This window comes from Phalacrocorax carbo, chromosome 14, assembly GCF_963921805.1.
Source record: "Phalacrocorax carbo chromosome 14, bPhaCar2.1, whole genome shotgun sequence".
NCBI classification, from domain to species: domain Eukaryota; kingdom Metazoa; phylum Chordata; class Aves; order Suliformes; family Phalacrocoracidae; genus Phalacrocorax; species Phalacrocorax carbo.
Window position 1 is genome coordinate 15054292 of NC_087526.1, and position 13650 is coordinate 15067941.

Here is a 13650-nt window from a genome sequence, read left to right on the forward strand (position 1 = left end):
CCCGGGAAGAGCTCACCATAAGGGTTTTTTTGATGAGGTAAATGGTCATTTTCATCACCTAATGGTTTTACATGTGCTACAAAAATGTGCTGCAGTGCTCTGTGCCTATTGCAATAAGTCCCCATTAGACTACCAAGCCCCAGCTCCTGCTGGCCCACAGGCCACTGGACAGGGCAAGGAACACGTGGTGGGAGTTGTCCTGTGGTGTCCTCTGGTTGATGCCTGCTGTAGCACCATCCCACACACTCTGCCGGCACATCAAACAAGACCCACCCCAAAAACCCACCCAGAAGCTGCCTGCTCTGGACGGGGCGATGAGGAAGACCTTGTGAGATGGGGGGGTAGCCTGGGACATGGTGGGTTTGGACCGAGCAGTCCCCAGCAGAGCACTCTGGATGCCAGGAGGGGTGGAGATAACGGCACCATGGCAAGGGACGGTAAGTCCCTGGAGCTGCAGGACCCCGCGGAGGCTTACAGAAATACAGGCAGGTCACAAACTCCTTCAGCAATCAGCCTGACATAAAATCTATGTTCTCCTCCATTTCTGAGGTCATCATGGTGTTACTGCAAGGCGATTGAGTGGCAGTCCTCGCTGCTGAGAACATTTGCCTTCTCAGCATGAGAGAGAGACATGAAATCAAGTTGTAACTCTGTGAGTCCTTTAATTAGAGCAGTCACACTTTTAACCCCAAGCTTCCTGCTCTCTGCGAGTATAAACAGAAAAAAGTCTCTGTTCCTTGTTCCATTGACCATGGTGACTCTATATTTTATTCTGGTAGAAGCACAGCAAAATTCTCACCAACACAGCAGTTAGAGCTGTGGAGATGGGCAAGTGAGGAGAGCTGCTGGATAAAGCTATAAATGTGGGACTCTGCTGCTGGTGGCCAGCATAAGGTCATGAAGCCCCCCTGTTATCTCTGTAATCTTGTGCCATTTGAAAATAAAAATGAGGAGCAAAATATAACTTCCTTTGGAGCAGCACGAGCAGTAACATCTCAGCCCAGCTTGGCTAGCTACTGGTGAGCAGATAATTACTTTGCAATATCAGAGCCAGGAGATTTCTTCCAAGTATGCAATTATGAAACTAGGGGGGGCAGAAATAGGACATAAAGATGAAAACCTACCTTGAGTTATACCAGCAAGGAGATAGGACTTATTCCAGGGAGACTTTCTGAAATGCTGATTTTTTTTTGTGTGTAGCAGGTAAGTGGCTTTGAGACTTTGAAATCACAGGGAGGCCGTTTCCAGCCCTGGGATGCGATCTGAAAGAGGTCTTCACTGGAAGCATCGCATTACACCAGGTTCCCCTGCTTTGCCTTTTCTGAAGGAATGTGCCTGTCCACAACGCCGAGCAGCCCCGTGGCCCTGCACCCCAGCAGGCAGCCCCCAGCTGCCTCCTCTTTCTGTTGCTGCGATGATGGTTTTTCAAGCCATTCAAAAGCCCCCACCAAGAAGGTCTCCTTGGTGGCAAGGTGACTGTGCCAATTTAGGATTCACTGTGCAAAGCAATACCCATGTTTTAACGACTCTCTAGCCAGCCTACCAGTGTTACTGTGGGCTGTCTCTGCTTGTCTGTGGGCAGACAATGGCAAGGGCTGGTGGCTGCCATGGGGCATCTGTGCAGGGCACAGCGACCGATCTCCAGCCGTGGCAATGTGGGAGCGCCTCGGGGCTGCAGGGCAGTTGGCTATTATAGAGCCCGGGGCATTAATGAGAAACTGTGAGACGTTCCAGTCCACTTTAATCCCTACTAATCTCTAAATCTGCATGATAGCACCTGTTCTTAAACGGTATTCCACATGTTGGCTATTTGTTGTGGACCTGGAGTTGCTCCAGGGTAGCAACTCCCAGGGTAGCCTAGCCTCCCATCTACCATCACAGCTGGCTCACAAAAGGCATCCAGTCTCCACTAATGGGTTCAGCCCCAGCCCCACGGCAAGCAAGGGGGAGCACCCAGGAGCGTGGCCAGGTGAGTCTCTCCTTGGTCGGAACCCTTGGTCTATTATTAACAGTAGTAGAAAACGTGGTAGCTGGGTTTCAAGAAGCCATCCAGTCACCCCTTGCACCTCAGGGCAGGGTCAGCTCTTCCTAAACCTTCCCTGTGCACTTAACCTCCCTTTAGAAACCTTTAAACTCCAGGCAGATAACTTAAATCTCTCTCCCTACGAAGCAAATACCTTCCTTTTGAACATAGAGAAAAACTTATTGCTATTCTTGTTGTGGTAATTTTTTCCATATTTGAAGAAGGATATTGGGCCCCACACACCCCTCCTCTCCTCCTGCCTGAGCATTTACCATTGCAGAGGTCATGTTCCCAGGCAGGATGAGCTGGGGAGCTTCCACCTTCAGTCAGTAAGCGCCAGCTAGATCCTCAAAAGGCTCCAAAACAGCTTTGGGGCAGGGGGCTCACATGGCAGACGTGCTCTGTGGCGCCGCGGGGAAGGTGGGACCCAGGCAGGTGTTCCCAGGCATCAGGCTAATGATGGAGAGGGAAGTTAAGAGGCAAGGGCAGGGAGACACCTAGCTAAATGACTTTGGTTTATGAAGACGTAATTAGCAGCACTGTAGGATGTAATGGGGAGTTTAACAAATCTTATCAGCAGGATCTCAGCAGCATTAACCCTTCGAGCCCAGGGACTCAGCGCTCTAGGCTAGCCCACACACCCCTGGTTGGGATGGGATGGGGCACCTCCGGTCGGTGATACCCGGCTCGCACAGAAGCAGGGGTACCCCCCAGCATCCCACCACCCCACCAGAACACAGCCTCCTGCATGCCCAGGGCAGCCCATGGGCTGACGGTGTGCGGAAAGGACTTAGTGTTTGCCTGTGGTTCTGCCTTAGGCACCACCCCGAGCTGCCCCCACAGCACGGGGCCATGGCCACAGATGCCCCAGCAGCACCAGGGGGACAGTTTGTCTTTGTTACACCTGTGTTGTTATTATTATTAAGATGATGGAATGGAAGGGAAAACAGCCCTGACAAGCAATACTGAAAACTTTACGCAAGAAGGATTAAAGGAAAGGGCTTCATTTGACAAATCCCAGGACCCTGACAGCAGCGGCGTGTGCTAGGGGCAGAAATCTTGTCTCAGCCCCAGAAAGGTCCTGATTCTCCACCGAGGGCAGGTTTGCACCTTGACAAGTGTCCCCATTCCCCAAAGGTCCCATCAGCATTAGGGCTGCTGTGCAGTGCTGGTGGTAAGAGCAGCAGTCCCCACCATGCTCCTGCTGGAAGCAGTGTGGTCAGACCTAGAGCAAGACCATGGCGAAGGAAGAACAACAGCACTGGGACCCAGCTCCTGGGACAGCCCCCACGTACAGCACGGGGACCCCCAAGCTCAGGCTCAGCGGTGCCGTGCAACAAGGCAAAGTTGTATGTCAGACTCAGCGTTGGCTGCTCGGCACCCCCAGCTCATCACCCCGAACATACCTGTGCTTCCCAAAGGTGGTGGCCACCATCAGATGCTTCCACCTGTGTCACGTCCCAGCCCATTGGCACGGGCACGGGGTCCTCGCTGCACCGTGCGAGTGGCTGAGGTAGTTGCGATGCGAGCCTCGGCAGCAGGACCTGCTGCGCTTTGCCTGCCTTCTGCCCGCTGCTGTCACCAGGTGATGGACAAACTCTACCCATCAAGCAAACACGACACGATGCATCTTTGCCATCTTTCTGAGGAAGACGGGCCCAAAAGAGAGACTGTGTCCTGTGGCAATGAACCACAGTTTGCTTCCATTGCGATGCTCCACCCTGCAGTGGGAGGTTTGTGTGGCCCGGTCCAAAATACTCAGCATCACCCTAGCAGCTAATCGCACCGTGCAGGCAAAGTACTTACTCCAACACACAAGGAGTGCAAAATTATCGGTTTGAACAATGATTTTTGAAGAAGAGAGATGAGAGGAATAATAATTCTTCTGGATGAAACACTATGCTGGCCAGAAGGGTAATTTAGCGTCAGATTTGAGATCAGACATTTTATCACTGTATCCTCAACTCTTCTTGACACTCAACTGCAATTTGATAAATCAGCATAATACCTGGCATGGTAATTGCTGTAGATTTTATTCCTAGTGGGGTTACTTTATTACACTGCAAGCACATTAGAGAGCTTTCTGTTGCTCTGCCATTATTATTTGTGAGGACAGAAGGTCAAATAATGCAGAACTTACTAGGTGGGTATTTTTGCAGATGATACTGGTGACCTCATTTGCAGGTATTTGTGCAGCTGAATGAGTTGTTGCTCAGCAGTGCTCAGCCCCTCCATCCCAGCACCTCCACGGCTCCTGCCAACACACTGCTTTGCTTTTCTGCCTGTGTTTATGCTCCCATCGTGGCTTCAATGCAGCAAAAGGCTGCGCACCTACCAGGGACTCTCTGCCCAGGATTCTGTTTAATTTCCCTAGACAGTGCATTACCTATTGCTGCTTATTTGCCTCCGTGTGATGATCAGATTTCTTAGAGCAAAAAGAAATGCTGTGGGGCTGTGTGTTCTTCTGTGACCTCCCAGCCGGGACCCTGTGGGAGGTGGGCAGACGCTGCTCACTATCCCATTCCTCTTGGCATGGAAAGCCTTGGATCTCAAAGTCCCCAACCCCTCTTCTTGCCATGGTCCTCAGGGTCTTCATGCCTCTGCCAGGGCGGACCCCCTTGCTTCCCTCCTGCCCTGACTCCTTCACCATATCGCAGCTCAGAGCCCCCATTCCCACAGCTCCTGGCCCAGAGGTCCCCCAGCCCACTCCACCATCCAGCCACCAGCACCACGCCTCTGCCACCGTGGCTCTGCGGTGGTTGTGGCCACAGTGGAGGGAGACACTTAGACCAGCTTTAGGATGGGTTTAAATGAGAAGGTAATGTGAGGAAAGGCCAAGCCCTGGCCCATTTGCATCGTGGCCTGACGGTCTGTGGGGCATGAGAGCATCTGTGTTGCACTCTGACCCATCTGTCACTCCAGCACTGACTGCAAACTCACCCATGGAGAAGGATCACGGGGCACGAACACATCCCGTGGTGGGATCCTGAACGTCCCCCCGGTCACTTGGCACATCCCCATCCCTCGTGCTGCAGGAGCCTCCCCCAGAGGCAGGAGCAAGGACCAGGAGGTGTTGCAGGGCTGTCCCTCCCCGTGGCCTCGCTTTTAAGGTCAGCCAGGTCAGGCACCTGCAGCTGCCTTAAGTCGCTGATGGCGCTCAGTCACGGCAGTAGAATGCAATTCCTCGGCCTGTAATCACATTAAAATTTTATTATGAATGAAGCCTCTTGCACTGCCAGTCTGTGGGAAAGAGTAACACTTTTACTGCTCTTCAATATGTAATTAATGTACGTTTCATTGCTTTCCAGATGAATTTTTGGTCACGGGAGATAGCTATGACTATAAAATGACAGTTACTTTTGATGTGATAAAGACTATAGGTCAGTGTCTTCTGCAAAGCTGAGAGGGTCACACGTGTGTGCCTTGCGCCGCCCGTCTCCTGCGGGGCTGGTGCTTGCAAAGGGAAGGCAGAGGGAGAGTGCAGCTGCCTGGGTCTGGCCCAGAGACCCGCAGGCAAGACAGCAACATCCCACCAACAGAAATCCAGAGGTTTGAAGCGGCTGACGGGGTTAGCCCAGAGGAAATGAACTGAATAAGCCCACCTGTTAGAGGCACCGCCAGTCTGGTGACAATTTAACAGTAGAAAAATAGCCCGACTACAGAGCCTGAGATGCATCTATCCTAGAGGGTCTTCTGGATTTTGATATGTCCTCATCCTCCTTACACCCATCCATCCCGTGGGTGAGCATCCCTGCCCTGCAGCACCCGCGCCACTGGGACACCGTTCAGCCGGGCAGCTCCTCAACCCCTCCGGCGGCTACGCAAAAATGGCATTGCTATTAGCAATAAACAGCAGAAAATCCACAAGGCCTGTTGGTCTCCGAGAAGTATCTAGGCAGGAATGGCAAATCCCCTCTAGATCCTCTCCTATTCAGCCACGGGCTGGTCCTGTCTCACCGCAGTCATGTCTGGGGGGATAAGGCTCCCTCCATCCCTGGTTCAAGCCCGCACTTCAGGCCCATGGGGAACACCAGGACCACTGGTTTCACCCTACATCTGATGGGAGCAAAAGCGCGTAAGGGCAGCTGACTGGAGACAGCCACGTGGGCTTTCAGCCCCATCTCTGCTGCAGTCAGCTTCATGCAAGGTCCCTTTGTGCTCTGTGCGGCACCGGCATCAGGAATCTGGTAGCTGGCTGTCAAAAGTCAGGCTGCCTCTCTCCATCCTGTTGGGACACACATGTAACATGCAATCATTTCTGTTTCCTGATTAGGAGCTTGTAACTCCCACAATAAAGAGGAGGGCTGGAAGAAGTCCCAGGGATTTGGGATTCCTCCAGGAGACAGAACGGCTTGGGGGAAGTTAGCAGAGAAACAGGATAAAGGCATTTCAGAACATATTGAACCTTTTTTCTTTTTCTGGAACACACAGACATTCACTAGATACCGTCTCCGGAAGCACTACACTGCAAGTAGATTTATTGGCTTGGAGCACAGTTTATACTAAATTTTTTCTCTAGCAATTTACACAAAATATTTCTGTAGTTATGCAGGGAGTTTTTATAATTAGAGCCTTATTTGACTGCTTTAATTGTGGCTGGTCTTTTGGCAGAGGGCTTCAGTGGTACTACCCCTTAGAGAGTTCGCGCTGTCTCCCGCTCACCTGAATGATGGGGATACAGTGAAAACAAGACCTCAAGCACTCCCCCAGTTTCCCTGCCAACACTCTGGAAATGGCGCATGGAGAGATTCTTTCGGCTTCTAAAATTATCAAAGGAAAAAGGTGGGACAGGACGGACTTGAAGGCATTTTCCACCCTCAAAATGCATCTCCTGGGAGTTTCTCATACCATCTCAGTCACTGAGTGGGCGTTGTGAAGGACCGCAGCTTTGCTGCCCTCTCTAGGGAGAGACAGCCTGTAAAGTGAGGCTGAATTAATAAGGCCGAGAGCAAGTCACACTAATTGCCCTGTGAATGGGCAAAATGAGCTTCAGCCCACAAACGGTCCCACTCGCCGCTGTCACCCAGGTGGGCAAGTCCCAGCTTCCCCGCTGGAGCTTCAGCAGCACTCACAGGGGAGCTGGCTACTTCCCAGGGCTGTTCCCTTCCCTGGCACCAAAATGCTGGCTCAAATCAGGCAGGAAAAAAACCCACCCACAAAAACCCCCCAGATTTTGGGGGGTGTTTCTGCCAAAACACCCTGGGCACTCAGAGCCTTTCTCAGTAATCAGTAATCCCACAGGAAACATCCACAGATCAAAGCCTACATCAGGTTTGTGGCTCCAAATATCATGAGAACAAATAGCTAAATATCTTATTTTGAAAAATTGAAAAGCAATCTAAAGTCATGTTGCAAAACAAATGCACTGTTCCCATTTTACAGATAAGAAGATGTTGATTTCTTAAACCCCCTCAGCAATTCAAGACTCTCAATCAAGAGTTTCATGTTTCTAGGTTGTTTTTTTTTTCTTTGACCCTTTCATAACACTGAATGCATTAAAGCAAGAAATGCCCAAGAATTGATTTCTTTTCTTTTCTCTGTACTGAAATGCCTCAACACTTCACTTTTTCCATTTCAAGTTCCCATTTTTACACAGTTGCAGGCATTATTTAAAGCTATAGAGTTGAAAAGACTAAAAACCTGGAGAGAATGCCTCCTCTCTTCCCTATAAATATTTGCCATCCATCCCTTTGTGTTCTCGTTTTTGGCACAAAGGGAGAGAAAGAGAGAAACGACGCAGAGAGAGAGAGAAAGGAGGAACTAGAGACATGAATAATTTCTTCTTTCTCAAAACCTGAAATGAAAAGAAAATGTGACTACAGAACGAGACGTAAACTTTAATTTTTTTCCTTTCATCTAGAAATTTCCCATGAAAAGATAATAATGCACCTCCACTGCATCCTTCTCTTCAGTTCCTCCGGCATGCAAATCCTTTCCCTCGCAGCCCAGGCAGGGAGGCAGGGGACTGCAGAGCCTCCCACGGGAGGGACTGAAAACCCTTTGGGGTGTCTCTTGTTCTGGATTTGCATAGACATCAGCACCCTGGAGATATGGTCTCTGCAGGATGCTCCAGGTAGGGCAACCATGCGAATAATCAGCCCAGCTCTTAAAGAGTGGAGTGAGCACAAAATGGGTAATTTTTTCCATGCTTGGATAAGAATATCCGGGGGGGAACGGTTGCTTCATTAGAGTGAACTGTGTCATATTGCCCTTCGTAGGTGGAAATAGCCATATTCTGCTGGACGTTGAACCAGAAAGATGACTTTCTGTAGGAGATAACACAGCAGAGCCTCAACCCACCTGCAAGTTCAGCTCCTACACCCCTCGCCTGGTTCAGTAATGGCAGCCAGCCCGCTGATGTTCCTGCCTGGTTTAGCATAGATAAAAGCAGGTGAAGGTCTTAGCTGGTCTGAAGGGTAACTGCAGCACTAGTTTCGCACACCCTGCGACGAGCCATCATCAGATGCTGTCCAGATTCCGTGAGCCTGTCCGTCCTTGGGTCATGCCCACGCTTACTCCATATTAGCCCCACTGCTTGGACTGCTCCCCCAAACCCCAGACTTCTCTTGCCTAAGGGTATAATGACCCAGCCCGAGCACTACAGGCCTGATTCAACACGCACTCCAAGGAACAGGTGATCCTTCAGCGCTTTTGGTGGGTTTTAGATCAATTCAGCTTTAAGCTGTAGCATAGTAACTTTTGAGCACCCTGAGTTTTAAACCACCAGCTTTGCACTAAGCCAAACCACGACACAAGTGCAGAGAGCCCCCAGCTTCAGTGGGCGCAGACCACAAAGCTCAGGCTTATTCGCATGCTCAGGCAGTAGGTCAGCCCACAGTCAACGCACCGAAATGCACCGGTGTTTACAGCAGCATCTACCGCTGCAGGGTTTGGTTTCATGGCTGTGTTCTGGGTCCCTGCACCGAGCACTGCTCAGCATCAGCTCACCCGGCGCACAAGGCGGGCCATGGGCCTGTCGGACTCCCCTGTGCATTTCTGCACAACATTTTAAGAAAATAAGTTCATTTGGGGAACAGAGTTTGCCTTTGCAAACTAGCAGCTGGGCTGGCAGCTCCACTCCATTCTGCGTCCCCAGGACCTACCATGAAGGGGGTTGGTGTGGTCCTGGTGCCATTAGGTACCACCAGGGTTAAAAAGAGCTTAGAGACTTTGGTGGACAACAGCCCCACAAGTGGCGACCGAGGCGAATGGAGGCATTCCCACGCCCATGCTCAGCGCTGCAGGCGCAGGTGCTGGTGGAGCACATGGGGAATGGACTGCAGGGTACGGCCAGGCCCGTGCGCACTCCCGAAATAGCCTCACCCAGCACTGCTTCTGGAGACACCAGCCATCTCTCTGACCCTGTACAGCATGGGATATCAGTTGTAGAGTACAGCACTACTCCAAGCTCCCTTGAAGCCCTGCCTTGTCTTATCACGACCTAAGTATTTGCCCTAAGATAACCTCCAAGTATACCAAGAACAAAACCCCATTATGTGTTGCCTGTCTGGGAACTGACTTGACCTTCCCAGGTGCTTCCTGAGATCGGAGGTGCAAGGGAACTGTTTGGCTGTGACAAACCAGCCTGAGCGAAGGTTTTCCTCAAAGCCAGATGATACGGTGCGTGCCTGAACTGCTGGCGCTCAGCTGGCAGTTCCTGGAGAGTCACAGGAGCCTTCTGTTCATGCAGCTCTTCACTGTTCTTCCTAATTATGTTTTAGGCATGAAATATGCTCTGGGGTTTCAAGCAGCAGTGAGTATAATCTACTGCCAACATGACTTTGAATGTACACAGGGCTCAGCGGGGCAGAGCTGGGGGACACGCGGGGCAGGGCTGTCACCCCACCTCGCAGGCAGCTTTGGGGCACACAGCCCACAGCGTCACTATACATCTTATCCCCACATCTCTTCGTTGCTCATGGTGGGGGAGAGGTAGCATTTCAGAGCCCCAGCACTGGATGTGTAGAGACCTCAGTCCACCTGATGTCACAACAGCATGGTTTGCTCTGTATTTCTCAAGTGTCCTCCTCAAAGCAGAGTTTGTCTCTGTGGCTCTCTTGACCCTCTCCGCACTGCGTGCAAGAAGCACTTAGAGGTGCCTTGCAAACTCCTCAGGGTTTTCACAGAGACGAGGCCAAAAAAATGAGCTAAATGCATCTCGCAGGCTTCGACCATATGTGACTGTCTGCAACCATGTTCTGCACAGAAATGGTTCAGCAGTGTTTCTCGTGCTCTGCTCTCCCAGCCCCCAAAACACAAGTTATTGTGGCCGAGACAGCCATGCTCACTTTTGCGTTGGGTTTACACCTGGGTGAAAATAAAACTTGTTCTCCTACAGCAGTCCCAGTCCTTGTGGTGGTCCCTGCCCTGCAGCAGCCCTTATCCTGCAGTGGTCCCAAGTCCTTGTCCCGCTGCAGGAGCCGGGCTGGGCCATGACCAGCACCCAGCCCAGCTGGTGCCGGGGGGCTCAACCGTGTCCACCCCTCACGCATTTCAGTGCCTTTCCTTTCCCTCCTTGCAAGCCTGGCATTTTATAAATCCAACCCCAAAGCCACACCGGTATGAGGCTGTTGGGTGCTGCAGCAGAGGATCGGCTCAGCTGGCCACCCTGGAGCTGCTGGGCATGGACACAGTCACCTGGGGTCTCGTTTTTGAGACATCTCGAGGGGTAGCAAGATGGGCAGTTTACCCCTTTCTCTGGGAGCAGACCACACGCAGTAGTCAGGCTCCCAAACTTGACAGTGGGTGCAATGAAGGACAAGGATCGCTCTGCCCCCAGACCCACACCCGACCCAGGGGGACCTCGGCTGCCTCGAGGAGGCATTCCTGATTTTTCCCTGGAATTTTGCACCAGCACCAAAGCACTGGGTTGTGCCTGCCTGGAGGTGTCTCCCCTGCCTGCTGTGTGGGTGCCAGCAGCCTCGGCGGTCTCCTCCAGCACCACTGCTGCGCTGCTGCTCTTGCTCACTTTAGCACCCTTAGGCCAAAATCCCCAAAGCCGAGCAGGACCTGGGTGCTGCGTGGAGCACCCTCCTCCCAGCTTCGCCACTCTGCCATGGGGGATCCAGCCCTTCTCCCCTGGCAAACACAGAGCCAGGACGGAGATGGCCCAACAACAGCTGGGGGGAGGAAGAAGAGCCGTTCAAACTCTTGAAAAAAATTCTTTGCTAAAATAACTGCTGGTGAGAACCCAGCAAGGAGCTCCAGAAGCAGAAAAGCCCCATGCCACAAGCTTTGGGCTGCTGGGTCCGGCTGCTGGGGCTACAGGAGAGGCGATGAGGGGTACGATGACCAAAAAAGGCTGGAGGAGATCAAAGGCTCGACCAAGCATCGCAAGCAGCCCGACACTCCAGCCCCAGTTATGCAAGCGCCAGGACAGAGGTTTCCGGTGATATTTGCAGGGAGAGGTGGAGCCCCCGAGGTGCAGAGGTCCACCTCCCCCCGCAGACCTTTCCACTCACCGTTTGACAGCATTTGCTTCTCAGTTTATTATCTTGCGGTTTGAAACAATACAGGAAGGATGTAGGTGTTTGCAAGAAGAAAAAGAAAGAGGAGGGGGAAGGGAGGAGGACTCACCAGCCACTGCCGGGCTCCTCGGCGGGTGTCACTTGCTGGAAACTGCTCGCCTACGCTCATTATTACAGGTGATGAAATTAATTTGGGGGAGAAAAGAGCAGAAAAGGGTCAAATTCCCACCAGAGCTGGACTGGGAGGGGCAAAGATGCTCTCATGAGTACACTCAACCACAGGTGATGGGTATTCTCCATGGTAGCTGTCCTGGTTTTGGCTGGGATCAAGTTAAATAAAAAATCAAAAGGAAGCCGCTGGGGGGGGGATGAGAGGATGAAATTGAGGAATTAAACTAGGCCAGCAACCAAAGGTCTGCAGGAGGCCCAGCAGCATGCAGAGAGCTTGGGCAAGGCGCTGCCAGGGGCCCAGGGGCCGCAGGTCAGCCCCTGTGATTTGCCATGAAAGACACGATGGCCAAAGGGATGGACTTTGCTAGTGCAGCCTACGTAGGTCCCAGTGAATGGCGTCTGCCACGCACTGGGCACTCAGGAAGGAGTGAAAACGGTGAGGAACAGACAGGGGTGAGTGCTGTGTCTCATCTGCTAATGGGGAACTTCGCAGGAACAGCAGCAAAAGGGTCTAAATCAGGAGCACTCTGGTCAAACCCCGTATTTCCACTATGCGGTGCATTCTGACATTTCTCCTAAAGCAGAATAAAACCAAATATTTGTTAAAATTCCCCATATTGTATATAACATTCCCCCTTACACAAAACCCCACCAGACCAGCATTATTTTGAAAACTTCACTTTGGAAAAATATTTCATTTCTTTCTGGCAAGGTATCCTCAGCTTCAGAAGTATTTTATACCATCAGTATTATGTTATTGTCACATCTGAAGTTGGGCTTAGAGCAAGACAGCAACAAATTATCCAAGTAGGTTTTTTTTTTTCCAAGAGAAATCCCTCCAGCTGCACAGACCCCTGTGGCTGATCTCCAAAATGCCAGGCACCCCACGCAGGCGACCATCCATCTCCCTGGGAAGGTGCATCCCATGGCGCCTGCGAGGCCTGGGGCACAGTGCATTTTCCCCCACAGGGTTTGGTTCCAAATCCACAGCAGGACCATGGCACCGCAGCGGGGCCATGGGAGAACAGCAGTGCCTCCGTCCAACCCTGTAGCCCTTGAAACCACACGGCAGCTGGGCACTGCTGCAGGGTCCGGGGGCACCGCTGCCCAGGCACTCAGCATGACACCCATCCTCACAGGAGGGACCCTGGCACCGGGAAGGGAGCTGGCGGCTCTCCAGGGTGGGATCTGAAAGGTGTATCGCTGCTTTGGTGACAGGAAAGCTGTTCTCTTGAGCGGCATTATCTCATCTATTTTGCAAATACAAATGTGATAGAAATCTGCAAAATAAGGAATATGCATTAACTTCTGAAAAGTTTTGACTACATATCATTATCTGTAATTTCACTGCTTTGATTTGCATATTCATAAAAGAAACATACAGCACGGATGTGTCAAAGGCTTTCAGATGAACACGAACAAAACCGGCAGACTTGCAAGCTCAGTTCTGAAGTAATTGCCAAGGCGCCTTCTCTCTCCCTGATGTTAGTGTAATGTTTTGTCCCTGAGCTGGCAAAGCACTTCCTAGGTCCCGCTCTGGTTTCCTCAGCTCCGGGGCCGTGAGCCAGCACTTCAGCAGGGCAATGCTCCTTTACATACAGGAAAAGCAACCCAGCTGGATAATGCACGTGGTCCACAAGCACTAGCAAGACAGCTTGGTGGGTTTCTAGTGGACGTTGTTATCTGGGCTGCCCCAGCTCCAGCAGCACTCAGCATCCACTGCCAGGTGAGATGCGATAAGAGAGGCCGGGTGGGTTGGCTGCACCCTGATGCGCTTTAGGTGCTCAGCTCGTACGTGCCCCATCCCACCTCTGTTAGTGGCCACTTTCGGAGGTGTGGTGCAGCCCTTCTTTTTCAGCCATGCAACACAAACAGGCAAACCTGAGGCTGCTGTCCTTGCAGGTAGCTGGGGAGGTGGCAGCGCCTGCAGCACAGCTGATAGCAAGGTAATAAAAAGTGTGAGTGACTTGGCTTTTAACTTATTTCCAT